Here is a 24,455-nt window from a genome sequence, read left to right as displayed (position 1 = left end):
TGCGCCGTGAGAAGGGACAGGTCCAGCGGGGCTGAGACACTGTGTGCACACGACAGTGCTCTTTGTTTGCAGCATCCCCCCCTCCCCACAGTGCGACTGAACTAGTGAGCCTAAAAAACCAGCAAACAGAAGAAGTTAAACAGAGGGAACCGCCTTGGAAGTGACCCCACACTGCCACACATCAGAGAAGGGCCAGATTTATCTTTACTATTTTTACAATCATTCCTCCTCCCCTTCTTTTTTTTTCTTGCTATTTTTTCTAACTGTTTTTTAATATGTTAAGTCTTCTATTTCTCCTCTAATTTTTATTTCTATAACATACTATTACTATTCAAAAAAAAGACTATTTTTTTAAAGGCAAACACCATATATAGTCTTTATGTGGTGCGGTTGGAGGTTTTTTTTTTTAATAATTCTTGTGGCTTTTTTTATCTTTTTCCTTTTTTCCTTCTGCTTCTTTTCTTTAATATTGTATTTTTGAAAATCCAACCTCTACTCTAGATTTTTAATCTTTGCTCTTTCGGTTTTTGTTGTCAATTTTGTACATTTAAAAACCCAAACTTCACTACCCAATTTTACCTGAGAGTCGAGATTACTGGCTTGACCACTCTCTCCTCCTTTGGACTCTGCTTTTTCTCCACCAGGTGGCCTCTGTCTCTTTTCCTCCCCCATCTCTTCTCTATCCAACTCTGTGAATCTCTGTGTGTTCCAGACGGTGGAGAACACCTAAGGAACTGGTTACTGGCAGGATTTGTCTCTCTCCTTCTCATTCCTCTCTCTTATCCTCCTGGCCACCTCTGTCTACTTCCTCCCTCTCCTCTTCCCTGTATAACTCCGTAAATACCTCTGAGCGGTCCAGACTATGGAGTGACACATAAGGAAGTGACTACTGGCTAGCTTGCTCTCTCCTCTTTTGATCTCACCACATCTCATTCCAGTCACCTCTAACTACCCCCTCCCTCTTCTCTTCTCCTTGTAACTCAGTGAACCTCTCTGAGTGTCCCTCAATGTGGAGAAACTTTTCACCTTTAACCTAAATGTTTTATCATCAGGTGCTGTATAGATGGAGAAAGTCTAGAGGCTACTGTAAAAATAAAAACTGAAAACCAGAAGCAGGAGGCTTAAGTCCAAAGCCTGAAAACATCAGAGAACTCCTGAATTCAGGGAACATTAAGCAATAGGAGCTCAGCAAATGCCTCCATACCTACACTGAAACCAAGCTCCACCCAAGGACCAACAAGTTCCAGAACAAGACATACCATGCAAATTCTCCAGCAACACAGGAACACACTCCTGAGCTTCAATATACAGGCAGCTCAAAGTTATTCCAAAACCTTTGACGTCTCATAACCCATTACGGGTCACTCCACTGCACTCCAGAGAGAAGAAACCCAGCTCCACCCACCAGAACTCCAACACAAGCCTCCCTAACCAGGAAACCTAGACAAGCCACTGATAGAACCCCACCCCCAGTGAGGAAGCTCCATAATAAAGAGAACTCCACAAATTACCAGAATATTAAAAAGGCCACCCCAAACGCAGCAATATAACCAAGATGAAGAGACAGAGGAATACTCAGCAGGTAAAGGAACAGGAGGGTTGCCCACCAAACCAAACAAAAGAGGAAGAGGTAGGGAATCTACCTGAGAAAGAATTCCGAATATTGATAGTGAAAATGATCCAAAATCTTGAAATCAAAATGGAATCACAGATAAATAGCCTAGAGACAAGGATTGAGAAGATGCAAGAAAGGGTTAACAAGGACCTAGAAGAAATAAAAAAGAGTCAATATATAATGAATAATGCAATAAATGAGATCAGAAACACTCTGGAAGCAACAAATAGCAGAATAACGGAGGCAGAAGATAGGATTAGTGAAATAGAAGATAGAATGGTAGAAATAAATGAATCAGAGAGGAAATAAGAAAAACGAATTAAAAGAAATGAGGACAATCTCAGAAACCTCCAGGATGATATGAAACGCTCCAACATTCGAATTATAGGAGTCCCAGAAGAAGAAGACAAAAAGAAAGACCATGAGAAAATCCTTGAGGAGATAATAGTTGAAAACTTCCCTAAAATGGGGAAGGAAATAATCACCCAAGTCCAAGAAACACAGAGAGTCCCAAATAGGATAAACCCAAGGCGAAACACCCCAAGACACATATTAATCAAATTAACAAAGATCAAACACAAAGAACAAATATTAAAAGCAGCAAGGGAAAAACAACAAATAACACACAAGGGGATTCCCATAAGGATAACAGCTGATCTTTCAATAGGAACTCTTCAGGCCAGGAGGGAATGGCAAGACATACTTAAAGTGATGAAAGAAAATAACCTACAGCCCAGATTACTGTACCCAGCAAGGATCTCATTCAAATACGAAGGAGAAATCAAAAGCTTTACAGACAAGCAAAAGCTGAGAGAATTCAGCACCACCAAACCAGCTCTCCAAAAAATGCTAAAGGATATTCTCTAGACAGGAAACACAAAAAGGGTGTATAAACCCGAACGCAAAACAATAAAGTAAATGGTAACAGGATCATACTTTTCAATAATTACCTTAAACGTAAATGGGTTGAATGCCCCAACCAAAAGACAAAGACTGGCCGAATGGATACAAAAACAAGACCCCTCTATATGCTGCTTACAAGAGACCCACCTCAAAACAAGGGACACATACAGACTGAAAGTGAAGGGCTGGAAAAAGATTTACCACGCAAATAGAGACCAAAAGAAAGCAGGAGTGGCAATACTCATTTCCAATAAAATAGACTTTAAAACAAAGGCTGTGAAAAGAGACAAGAAGGCCACTACATAATGATCAAAGGATCAATCCAAGAAGAAGATATAACAATTATAAATATGTATGCACCCAATATAGGAGCACCGTAATATGTAAGACAAATGCTAAAAAGCATGAAATGGGAAATCAACAATAACAATAATAGTGGGAGACTTTAATAGCCCACTCACACCTATAGACAGATCAACTAAACAGAAAATCAACAAAGAAATGCAAACTTTAAATGATACGTTAGACCAGTTAGACCTAATTGATATCTATAGGACATTTCACCCCAAAACCATGAATTTCACCTTTTTCTCAAGTGCTCATGGAACCTTCTCCAGGATAGATCACATCCTGGGCCATAAATCTAGCCTTGGTAAATTCAAAAAAAATTGAAATCATTCCAAGCATCTTTTCTGACCATAATGCAATAAGATTAGACCTCAATTACAGGAGAAAAACTATTAAAAATTCCAACATATGGAGGTTGAACAACACACTTCTGAATAACCAACAAATGACAGAAGAAATCAAAAAAGAAATCAAAATAGGCATAGAAATGAATGAAAATGAAAACACAACAACCCAAAACCTGTGGGACACTGTAAAAGCAGTGCTAAGGGGAAAGTTCATAGCAATACAGGCATACCTCAAGAAACAAGAAAAAAGTCAAATAAATAACCTAATTCTACACCTAAAGCAACTAGAAAAGGAAGAAATGGAGAGCCCCAGGATTAGAAGAAGGAAAGTAACCTTAAAAATTAGGATAGAAATAAATGCAAAAGAAACAAAAGAGACCATAGCAAAAACTAACAAAGCCAAAAGCTGGTTTTTTGAAAGGATAAATAAAATTGACAAACCATTAGCCAGACTCATGAAGAAACAAAGGGAGAAAAATCAAATCAATAAAATTAGAAATGAAAATGGAGAGATCACAACAGACAACACAGAAATGCAAAGGATCATAAGAGACTACTATCAGCAGTTGTATGCCAATAAAATGGACAACGTGGAAGAAATGGACAAATTCCTAGAAAAGTACAATATTCCAAAACTGAATCAGGAAGAAATAGAAAATCTTAACAGACCCATCACAAGCACGGAAATTGAAACTGTAATCAGAAATCTTCCAGCAAACAAAAGCCCAGGTCCAGACGGCTTCACAGCTGAATTCTACCAAAAATTTCGAGAAGACCTAACACCTATCCTACTCAAACTCTTCCAGAAAATTGCACAGAAGGTAAACTTCCAAACTCATTCTATGAGGCCACCATCACCCTAATACCAAAACCTGACAAAGATACCACAAAAAAAGAAAACTACAGGCCAATATCACTGATGAACATAGATGCAAAAAATCCTCAACAAAATTCTAGCAATCAGAATCCAACAACACATTAACAAGATCATACACCATGACCAAGTGGGCTTTATCCCAGGGATGCAAGGATTCTTCAATATCCGCAAATCAATCAATGTAATTCACCACATTGACAAATTGAAAAATAAAAGCCATATGATTATCTCAATAGATGCAGAGAAGGCCTTTGACAAAATTCACATCCATTTATGATAAAAACTCTCCAGAAAGCAGGAATAGAAGGAACATACCTCAACATAATAAAAGCTATCTATGACAAACCCACAGCAAATATTATCCTCAATGGTGAAAAATTGAAAGCATTTCCCCTAAAGTCAGGAACAAGACAAGGGTGCCCACTTTCACCGCTACTATTCAACAGAGTTCTGGAAGTTTTGGCCACAGAAAACAGAGACGAAAAAGAGATAAAAGGAATCCAAATTGGAAAAGAAGAAGTAAAACTCTCACTGTTTGCAGATGACATGATCCTCTACATAGAAAACCCTAAAGACTCCACCAGAAAATTACTAGAGCTAATCAATGAATATAGTAAAGTTGCAGGATATAAAATCAACACACAGAAATCCCTTGCATTCCTATACACTAACAATGAGAATGTAGAAAAAGAAATTAAGGAAACAATTCCATTCACCATTGCAACAAAAAGAATAAAATACTTAGGAATATATCTACCTAAAGAAACTAAAGACCTATACATAGAAAACTATAAAACACAGGTGAAAGAAATCAAAGAGAACACTAATAGATGGAGAAATATACCATGTTGATGGATCAGAAGAATCAATATAGTGAAAATGAGTGTACTACCCAAAGCAATTTACAAATTCAACACAATCCCTATTAAGCTACCAGCCATATTTTTCACAGAACTAGAACAAATAATTTCAAGATTTGTATGGAAATGCAAAAAACCTCGAATAGCCAAAGCAATCTTGAGAAAGAAGAATGGAACTGGAGGAATCAACTTGCCTGACTTCAGGCTCTACTGCAAAGCCACAGTCATCAAGACAGTATGGTACTAGCACAAAGACAGACATATAGATCAATGGAACAAAATAGAAAGCCCAGAGATAAATCCACACACCTTGGACACCTTATCTTTGACAAAGGAGGCAAGAATATACAAAGGAGTAAAGACAATCTCTTTAACAAGTGGTGCTGGGAAAACTGGTCAACCACTTGTAAAAGAATGAAACTAGATCACTTTCTAACACCGTACACAAAAATAAACTCAAAATGGTTTAAAGATCTAAATATAAGACCAGAAACTATAAAACTCCTAGAGGAGAACATAGGCAAAACACTCTCTGACATAAATCACAGCAGGATCCTCTATGATCCAGCTCCCAGAATACTGGAAATAAAAGCAAAAATAAACAAATGGGATCTAATTAAAATTAAAAGCTTCTGCACAACAAAGGAAAATATAAGCAAAGTGAAAAGACAGCCTTCTGAATGGGAAAAAATAATAGCAAATGAAGCAACTGACAAACAACTAATCTCAAAAATATACAAGCAACTTATGCAGCTCAATTCCAGAAAAATAAACGACCCAATCAAAAAATGGCCCAAAAAACTAAATAGACATTTCTCCAAAGAAGACATAAGGATGGTTAACAAACACATGAAAAGATGCTCAACATCACTCATTATTAAAGAAATGCAAATCAAGACCATAATGAGGTACCACTTCACACCAGTCAGAATGGCTGTGATCCAAAAATCTGTAAGCAATAAATGCTGGAGAGGGTGTGGAGAAAAGGGAACCCTCCTACACTGTTGGTGGGAATGCAAACTAGTACAGCCACTTTGGAGAACAGTGTGGAGATTCCTTAAAAAATTGCAAATAGAACTACCTTATGACCCAGCAATCCCACTTCTGGGCATACAGACTGAGGAAACCAGAATTGAAAGAGACACATGTACCCCAATGTTCATCGCAGCACTGTTTATAATAGCCAGGACATGGAAACAACCTAGATGTCCATCAGCAGATGAATGGATAAGAAAGCTGTGGTACATATACACAATGGAGTATTACTCAGCTGTTAAAAAGAATACATTTGAATCAGTTCTGATGAGATGGATGAAACTGGAGCCGATTATACAGAGTGAAGTAAACCAGAAAGAAAAACACCAATACAGTATGCTAACACATATATATGGAATTTAGAAAGATGGCAATGACGACCCTGTATGCAAGACAGCAAAAAAGACACAGATGTGTATAATGGACTTTTGGACTCAGAGGGAGAGGGAGAGGGTGGGATGATTTGGGAGAATGGCATTGTAACATGTATACTATCATGTAAGAATCGAATCGCCAGTCTATGTCTGACGCAGGATACAGCATGCTTGGGGCTGGTGCACGGTGATGACCCAGAGAGATGTTATGGGGAGGGAGGTGGAAGGGGGTTCATGTTTGGGAACGCATGTACACCCGTGGTGGATTCATGTCAATGTATGGCAAAACCAATACAGTATTGTAAAGTAAAATAAAGTAAAATAATAATAGTAATACATTATTATATTAAATAAATAAATAAATAAAGCTTTTGGGAAAGTGTCAAAGACATGCATGGGGTTACGAAGGTGAGTGAGCAGATCCAAGGTACAGTATCCTTTTTCTGTTAGTATTCTCTCTGTATTCAATAATAGTGATCAGTCAGTCACGTGTTTACCCTTACCCCAGTGTGATGGAAACCTCACAGAACAACTGGACTTTTCTTGTCATTTCAGTGTATAAAATTCAATCATTAGTCAATGTAGAGTGAAAAAATTACAAACTCCTAGAATGCCTTGCTGCTCAGAGTCTGTAGATTCCCAATATTAAACTGTCTTAAAAGAATGCCCTAAACACTCTGGCTCAGAATTAAGTTCCAAATGTTTGCACAGCACAGAAATACTTCTGGGAGCAATTCAAAAATACAGGAAATAACTTACTTCTCCAAGTATCTATCTGTGCAAATATCATCATCCACCTAAATTTTACACAGAAGGCACTCCTTCTTGCCCACCCCAGCTTCTACAGCAACAACTCCTGCTCAGAGCAACAGAGAAATAAAGGCTTCCCTCCACAGGATTGATTTGATAACCTCAGGCAAATAGATCATTTCAGAATGGCTCATGTTTTTATTTAAACAGGGTTCTGCCTGCTGCTGCTGCTGGTCATGTCAAATCTGCTCTTGTGCAAAGGCAACTTATGCCCCTCCTGCGGTCCTGACGTGTTTGTCACCTCCCTGAAATCCCTTACAAACGTGTTTATTGATGCCGCCAGGCTCTTCCACAACTTCCATAACCTTTTTGCAATAATGTTCAAGGAGTTTGTAAGTACTATGGTAGTGGTGGTTTAGTTGCCAAATCGTGTCCAACACTTGCGACCCCATGGACTGTAGCCCACCAGGCTCCTAGAAGTAAACTTTGCCTAAGTGATGGCGCTATACTATCCTTTAAACAAGAAGGCTGCAATAACACACTCTCTTGGGCAAAGAAGCTGTCAGCTCATAAGATGTGGAAATTGAAGAAAGGATCAGTTTTGTGAAATCTCAAAGTTTCCTAAGAAGTGCAATAACTTTTTCAGTTTCCTTTCATTCATTTTCTTTTTTAAATAAGCAAAATAAATGGTTTTGTATTTGTCAGGTAGGAATGCCATAAAATAATACATTAGATTCAGTGGAATAAACAACAGAAATTTATTTCCTCACAGTCCGGGGGCTAGAAGTCCAAGATCAGGGTGCCAGCAAGGTGAGGTTCTGGTAAGAACTCTTTCTTCCCAGGCTGGCTTCTCCGTGAGTCCTCACAAATGGTGGGGGGTGGGGAAGAGAGATAGAGGAAAAGACACAAAGACACAGAGAGAATTCTCTGGTGTTTCGCTTCATGAAGACACTAAACCTATTGGATGAGTGTTCCACCCTAAGAGCTCATTTACCATTAATGGGCTTCACTGGTGGCTCAGATGATAAAGAATCTGCCTGCAATGTGAGAGACTTAGGTTCTATCTCTGGGTCTGGAAGATTCCCTGGAGAAGGGAATGGCAAGCCACTCCATTATTCTTGCCTGAGAAATCCCATGGAGAGAGGAATCTGGTGGGCTATAGACCATGGGATCCCAAAAAGTCGGAACCCTTTTCAAAACACAGTATTTTGGCAGTTAGGTCTCTAACACATTAATTAGAAGAACACAGATTCAGTGCACAATACTACCTGACACAAAGCACTTTTAGGTGGGACTGGGGAAAGGAAGCATATTGATTTTCTGGTCCTTCAGTGTCTCTGGGCTTTCTTCCCCAGGCTCAGAATAAATAGCCAATAAATGAGACATGCTCTGCAGTGAACTGGGTAGATGGAACTTATTAAACAAAGCTGAATCCCGATCACAAAAACGAATACTGGTAGTTCTTTTAATGCTACAAATTATTGTTTTAAGATTTGCAGTGAATAGGTTTCGAGCTACAATAGAAGGGGTGTTTACAATTGGAAACAATTATTCTCTTTCTGAGGAAGGTACTTGAAAGTTGTATGTTAATTCTTTACAGTCAATCAGGGAGAACACAGTAGAACAGACAGCTAATAAAAGGCGGTGCTAAAGGTTTCTATTAAAGTCACGCAGTTCTTTTTACTCACTAGATTTTCTTTCATCCTCCATTTTGACTGCCCATTTTTTTTTTCCCAACTCTTGCAAGTAGACAAAAGATTAAATGGTTAAATATAGGTGCATGCATACATTCTAAGTCAATTCAGTTGTGCCCAACTCTTTGCAATCCTACTGACTCTAGCCCAACAGTCTCCACTGTCCATAGGATTGGCCAGGCAAGAATACTGGAGTATGCTGCTGTACCCTCTTGCAAGGGATGCTCCACACCTAGGGATCAAACCTGAGTTTTCTTATATCTCCTGCATTGGCTGGAATATTCTTTATTACTACCATCCCCTGGGAGGCACCAAATATTGGTACATATTACTATATTTGGTTTAAATAGTAAAAAAAAAAAAAAAGATAATAATAGAACACAGAAGGGAAAAGGTTAAACTTAGAAAAGTTATACGTAAAATCATTTTTATAGAGACAAGGTATAGAAGAGTAGGAAAAGACAGACTTTCACATTTTGTGATGCCCCCCTGTTAAAAAAAATACACGTCTATGAAACATGTTAATGTTCTGTTAATGGGTTCATCTACTGAATGCCCAACAACCCTAACTTCCTGCCTGATCACTTTCAGGATGAAAAATATGCCCAGGGCAAACAGTACTATATCAATGCAACCAACAGCTGCCACACCAATTTTTTCCATACTTCCGAAGAAACAGATAAAGCTCACCAGATGAATGTGAGTTTACCCTGGGTTTTTCATCGGATCAAATGAGACAGTATGTAGGTTACCAGACTTCAGATTATTAGAGGTTATGTAACTGTACATGTAGAAAAAGGTGGAGGAACCGTAATCAATTGAAGAGAAATTATATTATGCAGTTGATGAAGCATGAGTGAAATCAAGGGATGACTAAAGATCTGTAGTTCAGTTCAGATGCTCAGTCGTGTCCGACTTTTGCGACCCCATGATTCGCAGCACGCCAGGCCTCCCTGTCCATTACCAACTCCCGGAGTTCACTCAGACTCATGTCCATCGAGTCAGTGATGCCATCCAGCCATCTCATCCTCTGTTGTCTCCTTCTCCTCTGCCCCCAATCCCTCCCAGCATCAGAGTCTTTTCCAATGAGTCAACTTTTTGCATGAGGTGGCCAAAGTATTGGAGTTTCAGCTTTAGCATCATTCCTTCCAAAGAAATCCCAGGGTTGATCTTCAAAATGGACTGGTTGAATCTCCTTGCTGTCCAAGGGACTCTCAAGAGTCTTCTCCAACACCGTAGTTCAAAAGCATCAATTGTTCAGTGCTCAGCCTTCTTCACAGTCCAACTCTCACATCCATACATGACCACTGGAAAAACCATAGCCTTGACTAGAGGGACCTTAGTCGGCAAAGTAATATCTCTGCTTTTCAATATACTATCTAGGTAGGTCATAACTTTTATTCCAAGGAGTAAGCGTCTTTTAATTTCATGGCTGCAATCACCATCTGCAGTGATTTTGGAGCCCAAAAAAATTCAGTCTGACACTGTTTCCCCATCTATTTCCCATGAAGTGATGGGACTGGATGCCATGATCTTCGTTTTCTGAATGTTGAGCTTTCAGCCAACTTTTTCACTCTCCTCTTCCACTTTCATCAAGAGGCTTTTTCATTCGTCTTCACTTTCTGCCATAAGGGTGGTGTCATCTGCATATCTGAGGTTATTGATATTTCTCCCAGCAATCTTGATTCCAGCTTGTGTTTCTTCCAGTCCAGCATTTCTCATGATGTACTCTGCATAGAAGTTAAATAACCAGGGTGACAATATACAGCCTTGATGTCCTCCTTTTCCTATTTGGAATCAGTCTACTGTTCCATGTCCAGTTCTAACTGTTGCTTCCTGACCTGCATACACATTTCTCAAGAGGTAGGTCAGGTGGTCTGGTATTCCCATCTCTTGAAGAATTTTCCACAGTTGATTGTGATCCACACAGTCAAAGGCTTTAGCATGGTCAATAAAGCAGAAATAGATGTTTTTCTAGAACTCTCTTGTTTTTTCCATGATCCAGAGGATGTTGGCAATGTGATCTCTGGTCCCTCTGTAGTAGCAACATAAATAATAGATCTATTGATTGTCCATGCAGACAACTTTAGTTCAACCAATGCATTAGACACAGGATTGCAGCTGTTATTCTTTACGAAAACAGGAAATGAATGGGAACTTCCATGTGTAAAATATAAGATTGCAAAATTCATAAATATGTAAGAAACACACCTCAGTTTTGAGTCCTTCCTCTTACTAGTGACTCCTACTTGGGAATCCTATACTGCACCACCCATGCTCCCACATCTGCCTTTCAAGGCTCTCCTGATTCTTCTTCTACTTCTCCTATACCTCCTTCATTTGTCATTCTCAATGACTCTTCTGTCACATTTTATTCTTAATTTGTACGTCTCCCCCACAATGGCCTATAAAACATTGTTTTACTTCTCATGGCTGCAACATTTGCCTCTGTTTTGACGACAACACAGTTTATATATCAAGCCTCAATCACTTATGGCAACTCCAAATTTTCACTGTTATAATCTCTCCTTTCTGATTTTGTGCATTATCCTTCCTCCTAACATTATTTAAACTATTTTCACATGCATCCCCCCTTAAAATTCTTTCTCTCTCTACAAACTTCTTATGATACCGGCATTGTTTTCCTCTATTAAGCTCATTTATTAATGAGGGTGAACAAGTAAAGGAAAAAGGACAAAGAGGAAGAAGAGGAGGGATTGTTCAATATATTGAGATCTACTACATGGCCTCACATTTTACTAAGCACTTTATGTGCATTAGTATATTTAATCCTACTCAGTTGTCTGTTCTTTACCAGTAAAACAGTTCATGATTGTAAAAAAATCAAGCATATTAACCAGAGATCTTCAGCCCCTGGGATTTTCAGGCTCAATTCTGCTAGTAGTAGTGAACTGGGGAGGGAACCCTAGTATGAAAGAAGTGTCAGAGGTTTTCCTATCAAGCGCCATAGAGATTGAGAACATGTCAGACAAACTTCAAGCATTCATAGAAAGTCAATTCAGCAAGGGGAGCATCCTGCAGAGGGCTTTCTTGCTTTGTTCATGAATGAAAGAGGTGACCTCTGTAATGCATTATGAGTTTGGAAATATCTCATTTTGTAAGAAAAAGATTCATGACTTCTATATGCTAGACTGCTACTACATAAAGCAGGAGCCTAGTCATTCATAGTGATAGATTCTACTGTGAAGGAATCAGAATTTCACTGCAATTTTTGACATGTGCAGCTTTGCCTGCATTGCACACAATTCTACCAGAAGCTTGCCTCTTCCTGGGCACAGGAGGTTGAAATATTTTCAAGAGTATTAGTACTAGAGAAGAGAATTTCCAAGATCAGCATTTTTCTAAAGTATGCCAGAAATAAAAACATCAATACCATATACTAACACATATATATGGAATTTAGAAAGATGGTAATGATAACCCTGTATGCAAGACAGCAAAAGAGACACAGATGTATAGAATGGACTTTGGGACTCTGGGGGAGAGGGAGAGAGTGGGATGATGTGGGAGAATGACATTGAACATGTATACTATCATGTGAAAAATGAATCACCAGTCTATGTTTGATACAGGATAAAGGATGCCTGGGGCTGGTGCACGGGGATGATCCAGAGAGGTGATATGGGGTGGGATGTGGGAGGGGGTTCAGGATTGGGAACTCATGTACACCTGTGGCAGATTCATGTCAATGTATGGCAAAACCAATACAGTATTGTAAAGTAAAGTAAAGTAAAAATTTTAAAAAATTGAAAAAAAAATAAAAATACAGTATCCCAGAACATCTGCTATTGAAGTTCCACTTGTCTTCTTTCTCTGTTCTCCTCAAACCAACGGATGAGAGTAGGAAGGAAGAAAAGAAAATGTTAAAATTAAACTTGTGTTATGTTTCTACTTTTTAGATTTCTAACAGTTTTCTCATAGGCTGGTTCCCAAATTCATATCTAGAGAGTTTTATATTCATATGTCTTCCCCAAATCTTAATTTGATAATTAGAAGAAAAAAAAGATAAGCAAATACTAATAAAACGCATAAGAAGTCATTATCATTTGGGTATTCAGATTATTGTTCCAGTCTTGCAGACGATATAGGAGGCTCGCATTACCTGGTCAGGACTCCCATCCCTGACATCCATTCATGAAGATAGGCGTGATTCTGAATTTTATAACCTGTTCCACTGCCTGCGCAGGAATTCTTGTAAAGTTGACATGTACATCAAGATCCTAGTGTGCCAAACCCGCAAAATATGCCAAATTCACATCCATCCCATCCAGCTCTGAGATGGTCATAATGATCTATCCCATAGCAAGCTATTTTAAAATTTACAGCTTTTTAATGCATGCTCTGTAATGGGTCTTTCCTTAAAAAAATAAACACAGAAGCTTTAGAGATGTCAAAATCTGAGAGGGCATTTTGTTAACACTTCTTATCTTAATTTAAGAGAAAATCAAAAGAAAATCCACTCTTACATTGAGAGAATGAAGCGCCTATTAAAATTAGTCACAAATAGCAGAACCTAGCATTACAAAGAAGACCACTAAGAGATTATGTAAGAATCACAGCCAATTATTCTAGGTCAAGTTATTAGAATCAAAGATTTAGACAATTGTTCATGGTTCTGGTCATGCCACCAAGAAGATTGAATTCTCAGGATTCTTTATGAAAGCCAGCCACGAACTGTCAGCCAACTATCACAGTGTAAAACCAAACAAGATAAGTGCTTTGCACTTTTGTGTAAATAGTATGAGGTTTATTGAACTGTCTAAAGATTGTTAGGATGCTGTCTTAGTCCTTCTGGGTTGCTATAACAATATATCACAGACTTAAAAACAATGAAAATGAATTTCCACAGTGTGGTCATGCAGGGTCCTTTTTGGTCATACACTTCTTACTGTATCCTCACACAGGGGATGGCTCGGGAGCTCTGTGTGTCTCTTATATATAAAAGCACTCATATCTCATTGAGGAGGCTCCACCCTTATACCTCCATCATCTCACAAAGGCCCCACTTAGGGTTACCATAACCATGAGAATCAGGGTTTCATCATATGAAATTTCTGGGGGACACAAAGGCTGAGACCACAGCAGATGCAAAGGTGATCTGGCTCATCCTCCCCAGGGGCTGTCGTCGCCCACTCTCCACTGCATCCTCATCTCCTGCATCACCTTGTAGCCATTCCACGCATTCCATCACTCTGGGTTTCCCAAGTCCAGGTCAGTCAAGTGTCAGCTCCATCTCATATTCAGCCTATTCAGTGTTTCCCTCTCCCCTGCTGAGGCCCAGGGGACCTACCAGGAAGTGCAGATGTGTCCATTTCTGCAAGGTTCCTTCTCTCTCCCTCTCTGGATCTTCATTCCTTGGACCATGTTGAAACAGGGTAGATGGTAACCAGAGGGAAAGTTCTGACATCACTGACTTGCATGGTGCTGCTGTAGCCTTCTCTTGGTCCAGATGGACTGATCTGAAATTCCCCCTGACTGACAAGTGTTCCCTTGAGGGGTATCCTGGAGATTTACCAGGACATTTACAAGTTAGGGATCCCCAAATTCATAGTTTCTTTTTTAATCAAGGGAAATGTTCTCAAACCCATAGCTCCCCACCTGCAGTAGTCACCAGAGCCTCTCTGTTTCCCTCACTCTGCAAGCACCATCTGGAGAAAATTAAACAGCCCACAGTGAGCTGCCTACTAGCTGACCCACAGGATACCCATGTATCATAAACACTCTGAACAATTGAATGGCAGAAATACTGGTGTGCATCTGTCCCTGCCTGAGGCCTCTGGACAATTGTCCAATTGGTCATGTAGACACCGAGTAGATCAGAAAGCTGAATTCAAAAACACATTTATCTGAAAAATGAGATACCATTCTTTCTTCCTTTTAGAGTAACTATCCTTTCATTAATTATTTGGCTTTACAAACATGCCCTAGTAGGTCCCTGAATTATAAAATTCTCCAAATAGACTGAGACTGGAGCAATGTGACTGGATTAGGGATGCTCAGCTTGTGAAACAGCCTCCAAACAATCTGGGATGTGGGCAATCTCTTCACTGGCTCTGCTAAGAAGTCAGTGATATTGCTGGGCTGGTTTTGCAGCATCTTTAGGGCTTTAGCAGTAATTCCTGGTAAAGAAAATGGGAAATCAAAAGGTAGATGGGAAAGGGGGATGCAGAAGAGAGAAGCAGAGAAAGACAGAAGGAAGGAAAAGCAGCAAAAAGAAAGTGAGCCTAGGGCATGGGTAGTGAAGGATGAACTGCTGTTAGAACACTTTATTTTCAAGGACCCAAATATATAGGCTTTTATTTTAATATCCTAAGAGCAAATATTTCATATTACCTTTCCATGAAAAAACCTTGTAAGCACTTTCTAAGTCAATTACTGCCCTAAACATCTAATTCTGTTACTTGTTTATCTTTCTTTCCTTCAATGTCTCTATATTTCCAGCAGAGAGGATGGCATTTATTAGAGGGACAATTTGGCAATTAGGGGGACAATACAATTGGAGGAATTATACACACAACAATAGACCACACACATCTTCATGTATTTGTCTCTTATAAAATTTATTTCAAGCATAAATTTATGTCTTTAGATCAACAACAGTAGTGGTGACATTCACAGGTCTCTCCTTGCTTGACTGTGACATAAAAAGTGAATACTGTAGATTTCAGACAACATTGAACAGAGCCAGGGATATACTATAGAGTCAGTCAGGAATAGCCAAAGTGGTGATACTTGGACAGCATTTAACAATCACTCCCTTGCCATCCACAAAGTTTTTATTTTCCCCTCTTTTACACATTGCCATGTAATATTACATTTGAAGAAATGGCCCTGTTATATCAAGAATAGTAGTAGTGGTTACTGAAAAGAAACAAACAAATGAAGAACCTTTGAAGTTCAGTGACCTTATAGATTAGTAAATCACATGTCATGTATACAATGAGGACTTAAACTGAGGTTTAATAAAATCTATATTTTCCAGAAGCAGGCCCGCAGTTTGTGGAGAAGGAGAGGGTGATATAAACACACAAAGTGCTATATTGCATGGTAGCGTGAAGAAGAAGAAGTGATGCCACCACGGAGCTACGGTGGATTGAAGTACAGTTAGGAGTCGTCTGAGTGTGTCCTAGGAGTGATGCTGATGGGACAGCTTTATGATGGAGTTTTAAAACGTTGATGGGACCTTGATGTGCAAAAATAGGAAAACAGTATATCTGTCAATTCATTTAGGATCATCTTATGAAGTAAGGATCTCTGACATCTCAGATCAAGGAAACTGAGATATTACTATATATAGCATTATAAGGTATTAGTGAATAATCAAGTCTGACAAAAACACAAGAAATGTTCATTTTTTTACCATTCATGTTTATCTCTCATGATTATGCTCCCATGATATACTGCATATATTATTGTAGGGTTAGAATGGAGAAATACTTATATGGATTTTTATGCATTAGGGAGAATCATATATTGCAAAATGGACAGTTTCTCTTTATTCTTCAACCCAACAGGAATCCAAGAACATTCAGTCCAAGACAGCAGTATGTCCAGAATTAGAAAAGAGAAACTTTAATGTGGATTGAGGAGTTGTGGCTGTTGGATTTGGTAGAGAAAAAGAAAGAGACCAGAAAGAGCTGGGAATATTATGGCAATAAAAATCAAAGTGGGTTCATGTTGATGTATGGCAAAACCAATACCATATTGAAAAGTAATTAACCTCCAATTAAAATAAATATATTTAATTTTTAAAAAATCAAAGAGGGCTCTGCCAAGTAAACCGATGCAAAGCATTTGAGAGATACAGGAAATGAAATAGACCTTGACCACATGCAAGGAATGAGGCAGACATAACAGTCAAAAAAGGTACCTAACAATATGGGACTAGTTCAGTCAATAAATGACTGAAAAGTGAGAGAAAAGGAGGGGAGATAAATTACAATTTTATCCAAAATCACCTGAGTTCTATTTTCCTGTATTTTATCAACTTAGTACCAGAAATCACCAAAAAATGTTAAGGTTCTGCAACAAATGATAGAAATATGTACCTTAAGGTGCCTCTGCTAGACCCTATGGAATACCAGAACCAAAGAAAGACTACCCGGTGATAACAAGCAGTAAGTCACTAGTCACTCTCAACACTTAAAAAAGACATACATTGTAAAGCATAGAGGATGAATGGAAATCAAATGGAAACAACCCATACCTTTACAGAGCCAGCCTAAACAAAACCTAAAACCCAAACAAACTAGAGGTAATGGTCTCCTTAATCATGTGTCCACTTTCTCCAAGAGTTTCTCATTCCTTTTGCCTGAATCCTCCCTTGTTTGTTAACCCTTCATTGCCTTACTCTCAGCAGACTGTCACCTAATCACTAATCAAATAAATAATTAAACAATGTTCACTCCTGAGACATATTTGCATTGATTGACTCTTCAAACTGAAAAGCTTTCTAATCCCCTGAAAGTAAAATGCTAATACTGGAAGGACTCCATCCCAGCCTCTTTCCAAAGTGCCCAGTGGGCAGCAACTGTGAGTCTAGCTACTTAGATGTCCTCTGCCATAATTATAACCTTTTTGTATAGTGAAGACAGCAGATGGATGAAGCACTGAAAGGTATCGAGAAAGAGATGCATGGACAAGTGGAAAAGATATCATAAGTCTTAAACACTGATCTATGCCAGCACACCATACTATGTGTGATGGGAGCCAGGTAGGCCTAATGAGGGATGGATTTTTCAAGAAAGCTCTCTATGAGTGGGCACTGAGAAGTTTGATTCAATTCAACTGTTTCAACATGATTCTTTGATTCTAAGACTCAGAGTCACTTGTCTCATTTAACTGCACTAAGTCAGAAAAGGAATATACTTATGGCCTATTTGAACATTGCCAAGAGATCGTAAAAGTTTTCATCACAAGGAAAAAATTGTAACTATTTCTAATGATGGATGGTCACTAGAATTATTGTGGTGATCATTTCGCAATATATATCAAATAATTATGTTGTACACCTGAAAACAAAATAACAGTATATCTCAATATTATCTATGTATAATGATACATGAAACTGAAATAGCATATTTGTCAATGTGACTTATATAATAACTTATATAATGATCATATAATCATTATGCTATGGACATAACACATATGCATTCCTTCAATTAACTTCAGTCTCTCAGTCATATCCAATTATTTGAGACCACACTGACTGCAGCACATCAGGCTCCCCTGTCCTCCACCATCTCCTGGAGCTTCCTCAAACTCGTGTCCATCAACTCGGTGATGCCATCCAACCATCTCATCCTCTGCCATCACCTTCTCTTCCTGCCATCAATATTTCCCAGCACCAGGGTCTTTTCCAGTGAGTCAATTCTTTTCACAGTTGGTCAAAATATTGGAGCTTCAGCATCAGTATCAGTACTTTCAATGAATATTCAGGGCTGATTTCCTTTAGTATGGACTGGTTTGATCTCTTTGCAGTCCAAGGGACTCTCAAGAGTCTTCTCCAACGCTGCAGTTCAAAAGCATCAGTTCCCTGGTACTCAGTTTCCTTATAGTCCAGCTCTCACATCCATACTGAATACTGGGAAAACAATAGCTTTGACTAGATGGAATTTTATTTATATATATAAACATATATGTACACACACCTATGTAAGGAAAAGTTTTTGAAAAGCAATATAATTATATTTTGGATAAAGAAAACAAATAAACTAGTATAATTTTTTTTCAAATATGCATTTTGGCTATCATGTTTGGTCTAAAACCTTATCTTTAAATGTAGTTTATGCTGATAATAGATACAGAAACATGTCTTAACCTTGTAATATTAGCTGCAGAACAGCTTATTCACAACAGCTAATCAAAGTCACAAAATTTTGAAACCTATAGGCTTGCACAGTACTCTGCTGTTGGTCATTTAACCAATTGATCATTGACTTAATTCCTCCTTGACTCAGAAACTCTTTATAGGTGCTTTATTTACATCAATAAACAAAGCAGGCAGACACTTATCCTCAGGGAACTGATAGTCTAGCTGGGAGAAGACAGATAATCTGCAATAAACATGAATCCAAGTACATTATATGGTATGTTAACAGGTGATCTGTACTATTGGAAAAGAACTAGTAAAGCAGAGGATGGGGTTTAGGGAATAAAGGTGAAGAAAGGGAGGTGATTCAAAGAAAAACAACTTAGACCACACTCAGGGGAGCAAACATGCTCTCTTGCATTCAAGATTCAAGTTTTCCCCTGTCCAGTCAGGTCTCTTGGTCTTCTACCCAACTTCAAAAATGTTTCCATCTCTGAGGCTCTATGCAAACTTATGCAAACATGGATGTTCTGAACATTCTGCCTCTCTTCAGTTGAATTGGTTTCTTAAAAAATTTTTGGTAAACTCCCCCAAATTAAGTAACATTTTATGCAGCAAATTTTGACAATTTTCTGACTCCTGAAGAAGTAATCTCCTAAGTATTTTCCATTTTTCAACACACTGTCAGTGACCTAATTATGTAAAAGTATCATATATGCATTGCTATTCTAATATATTATGATATTTAAAAAATATACACAAAATATAAACTAAATAACACTGAGATAAATATAAATGGAAATGTTAATAGAAATAGTAATATTTTCTTCCCCAGGGCATGAGGACACTCATTTTTATGGCCACTGGACTGATGGATTCGGAATGTACACACATAATTATAACAGTTATTTAACTATCATGATAAAGTAATTTCTTTTACATATAGTTTCAATCAAAGTTCTCAGAATATCACAAGTGGCCAAGAATACAATTATATGTGAATAACTCTCTTCATATACATATGTAAAATTTTGAGAGCTCAATTAAGTAATCATCTTTAGTTCTTTTGTTATTCCATCAATTCATCTACTGGGAAATAATCCAAACTCTACAAGAGGTATCTTTTATTCAGGGTTTAAATCTCAAGTCATAATAAAAGTGGAGCAATGGCCTTGAAGAATGAATAAAATGTCATATGGATATCATCATATATATGCATTTGTAAAGAAAATTAATGAAAAAATATAGACTTACAGTTTGCTGAAACAGAAAGTGTACTCATTCAGAGCTGAATATACATATCACCTAGAAAAAATACTTTCTCAGCTTCTGATGACTTCTAAAGAAAGGGACTCCATAACTTTTATCTCCAGCCTGCCGTGGACTCTTTTCTACTTTCCTCCTCAACTTCCCTCCATGAAATCTCTTCCCTAGGTTATATAGCACACCTTGGGCTTCTGGTTCTGACAAGATGACATTAATCTCTTTGTGCCCAGTCCTCTGTTTGTTCTGAAAAAAAGAAGAGACCACTAAAGAGGACCTTGTATATTTGGCAAGAAGAAGGTGAACTAGTTTAGGGCCTGAAGAATGGCAGAGCAACACAGCAGCACCTAAGAGAAGACAAGCCAGGCCCAGCATTCCTGACCTCTAACCTAGCATCAGAAGGCAGCCTGAGTAGGGCTGTTCCTCCCAAGGAACAAATGTGAAGGAACACCAGGTGGTGGTTTTGTTGCCAGGCTGTGCCTGACTCTTTAGGACCCTATGGACTATAGCCCACAAGATTCCTCTATCCATGGAATTCTCCAGGCAAGAATACAGATTCCCATGTCCTCCCCCAGGGGATCTTCCCAACCCAGGGGTTGAATCCAGGTCTTCATGAGGCAAGTGGATTCTTTACTGTCTGAGCCACCTGGAAAGCCCAAAAACTCAATAATGGCATGAATACCTAGAAAATAAAAGGATAAAAGCATATGTTAATATTAGATAAAGTAGAGTTGAGAGCAAAGAAACTTTCCAAAGACAAAGGAATACAAGGACATTACATAAAGAATAAACAGTTGAATCCCTGGGTCAGGAAGATCCCCTGGAGGAGGGCATGAGAACCCACCTTAACATTCTTCCCTGGAGACTCGCCTGGACAGAGGAGCCTGGCAGACTATATAGTCCATGGGGTCACAAAGAGTTGGACATGACTGAAATCACTTAGCACACATGTAAGGGAGTAAAACTTAAAAGTCCTCACCAAAAAGATCTTGAAAGGTAAATATGTGAGGTGATATTAATAGATATGTTAATTAAATCAATCAGGTAACCCATTCATAATGTATACCTATTTAAATTGTAAGGTATTCTTTAAATATCTTGCCATTTTATCTGGAAAATATATTTTTAAAGTAACTAGCCTCGAATCGTCAGTCTATGTCTGATGCAGGATACAGCATGCTTGGGGCTGGTGCATGGAGATGACCCAGAGAAATGTTATGGGGAGGGAGGTGGGAGGGGGGTTCATGTATGGGAACGCATGTAAGAATTAAAGATTTTAAAATTAAATAAATAAATAAATAAATAAAATATTAAAAAAAAAAGAGAGAGATGCTCACCATACTCTGAGTTGTTTTTACTGCAGAAGAAAGGCTATGGCCCAAGTTTATTCAAGGGACTTATCTATAGCAAAATTTTCTACTTCACTCTAGAGGCCTATTTAGTAACATACTTAAGTTAAATATCAGTAGCAGGATGTAGAGTAGCCAAAATCACCTCTTAGCAAAATCAAACCTATTTTTGACATAGGAGTTGATGTAACTTCCAGTTAAATCTGCAGAACTAAAAAAATCCTTAAATTCATATACATGTATACAAAAGTGTCCCAGCTCTTCAAAGACCATGAGAAATTACCAACAAGTAACAAAGAAAGCAATTATAATAAAATAGTAAATATTTCATTCCATTAGAGAAAAAAATCAACCACATATTCTTTGTTCAAAAGAATGGAGAAGTGAAGGACCTCTTCCCAAAAGCAACTGCAGTGCATTACTATTAAATATGAACTAGTCCAGGTTCGATGCATGATACTGGATGCTTGGGGCTGGTGCACTGGGACGACCCAGAGGGATGGTGCAGGAAGGGAGGAAGGAGGGAGGGGGGTTCAGGATGGAGAACAAGTGTTACCTGTGGCGGATTCGTGATGATGTATGGCAAAACCAATACAATATTGTAAAGTAATTAACCTCCAATTAAAATAAACAAATTTATATTTAAAAAAACCTGAAAAAATAGCAAGAATTTCAATGCTTTTTATATAATTTGTTTCAGACATTACACTTGGTATGTAAAGGGTTTTTTTTTTTTTTTAAATTCCAGATAATAACCAGTGGGATTCATTCATCAGATTTTCAGAAAAGTCAGACACCTTGGAAATTATCTAGGCAATCCTCCCATATTAAGGATATATAAGTAAATCCAAGAATGATTATGTCACTTATCTAAACTTATAAAACTTGATGCAAAAGTAGCAATAGAAACCAGGTTTCCTAGGTTTACGTGAATCTTTACCGAATTACCCGGCAAATTGAAATATCTCCTATGCTCTGAAAAACTTGGTTCTTATCTCTTTCACAGAACTGATCATATTCCACCATGTATTCATTGTCCAGTTAGCATAAGTTTTACCAAGTAAATTGAATTCCCTGAAGGTTCAATCCTGGCATGTCTGTTCTCACTCTATATTCTCACATATGGCTAAAGCTCTTTATAAATGCCTTCTTCTCCCTGGAACACCCTTTCTCTCTTACATGATTACCTCCTTGACATCTTTCAGATCTCAGTAAAAACAATCACCTCCAAACACCGTTTCCTGACTCTGACACAGCTCAGGTCTCCTTGTTATGTGGACATATGGCATTCTGTGCTTGTCCCTCTCGACAGGTATCCCAATTGTGGCGCAACATTTAACTTTGAAATTCAACTCAATTCTGATTTTCTATTAAAATTTAAGTCCTAGTTCACAAAGTCCACATGTGTGCTCTTCACTGCTGTCCATTCTTTACATCCAGCAGGGCTTGCTTAGGTGTTTGTTCAATGAAACACTTTTATTCGTGCAGAATAAAATTTCAATGAATTTTTGAGCTGCTCTCACAGCATACAGTGAACTAAAACCTGTTTGGTCTTTTATTCCACCTACACTAGCCCTCACAGTTTCATGTCCTAAGATAATGTGATAATCGATCACTGACAAAAAGGCTGAATAGGACAGAATCTTAACTGCTATTCCAGATAAAAGTTCCTTTTGTGTGTTTTTTTTTTTTTTCCTTTCAGAAAGAACTTGCATTCTAGATTGCTTTCAGGTGAATAGAAACTGGACTGACATGTTAACCGGGGGGAAAAAAACCCAACACTGTTGCAGTAAACAAAAGTAGACAAATCACACATCTTCTGTATATGTCAAGAATCATTTTATCAGGAGCTGTTGGCTCAGACCGTTGAGTCCCCCTGCAGTACGGGAGACCTGGATTCCATCCCTAGTCAGGAAGATCCCTGGAAAAGGGCATGTCAAACCACTCTAGTATTCTTGCCTAGAGAATCCCCATGGACTGAGGAGTCTGGTGGGTCGTCAGACCATGTAGTTGTAAAGTGTTGGGCTCGACTGAGCAACTACACATAGAAAAATTCCTCAAGGTAACATACTGACATTTAGAAACAGTTTCTCTCACTAGTGTGCCTAACTACAACTTCTGCTTTTCACTGAAAGACCAAAGATAAAAGTAGTATTCCATAACAATCAAGTAATTATTTCTATCAAGGAATTTTTCTTAAAGGTAAGCCAAAGAAATACACAGTGAGATAGAGCAGAAAATGCGAAGTAGAAGAGTTCAAAACAAGGAGGCTTCATGACTGATAATTTCCTTTCCAGGAAAAAGAATAAAACCTCAGTTTGGGATCATGTTTTATACAGAGATTTGCATACTCTTTGGAAATGTAAAAAATTTTCTACTCTAATTTCCTTGTTTAGTTGAGAAAACCAAGGCCTAGAGAAGTAAAGATAAGTTTTCTAAGTCAAAGAGAAATTATGTTAGGATCTGATGAGAACCCAGTGACAGGCCTTAGGGTCCAGTTGCTTCACCTTTAGGCTGACGGGCTGGAGATTGGGATACCAGTAATGGTGCCGTCTTCAAGCTGAATTGCTTTTACTTTGGGAAACCTCTGTCTTTGCTCTTAACACCCTAAACTGATTGCATAAAATCCATAATCTATTGGTTTAAATGTTAATTACATCTAAGAAAATATCTTCCCAGGTGAGCATGTCAAAGAACTGCAATTTGAAGGAAATGTACAGTTCTATGGAATATGTACCACATGCCACTGGAATTGAATATCTATGCTACCTGTTCCACATTCATGACCTAAGAAGGGAAAACAAGATTGACAATTTTTTTTTTTTTTTTTTTTAGCACTTAACCATATCCAGTGTTTTAGTGCATGCAGGTTTCTATTACAAAATGCCAGAGGCTGGGTGGTTTATAAACCACATTGTTTATCACAGCTCTGGAGGCTAGAAGTCCAAGATCAGGGTGCCAGCATGGTTGAGTGAGTGAGAGCCTCTTCCTGGATATATCCCTAAATAAAAGGGATGAGCAAGTATTTCAGGCCTCTTTCACAAGAGCCGTAATCCCATTCATGTGGGCTCTGCCTTCATGTGGGTTCTGAACTCATGACCTAATTGTTTACAAATGGTCCCACCATCTAAAATCGTCACTTTGGGGATTAGGTTTTCAACATATGAATTTTGGGACAACACAGTATGAGACCATGGCACCCAAC

General features: G+C 38.3%; 1 pseudogene; it reads left to right on the top strand.

The window, feature by feature from the left end:
* On the top strand, window positions 6,750-13,101 carry LOC102180813 (annotated as a pseudogene).

This window comes from Capra hircus, chromosome 18, assembly GCF_001704415.2.
Source record: "Capra hircus breed San Clemente chromosome 18, ASM170441v1, whole genome shotgun sequence".
Lineage (NCBI taxonomy): Eukaryota > Metazoa > Chordata > Mammalia > Artiodactyla > Bovidae > Capra > Capra hircus.
Note: the sequence above shows the minus strand (reverse complement) of the source record. Positions and strands in the feature narration are given on the sequence as shown.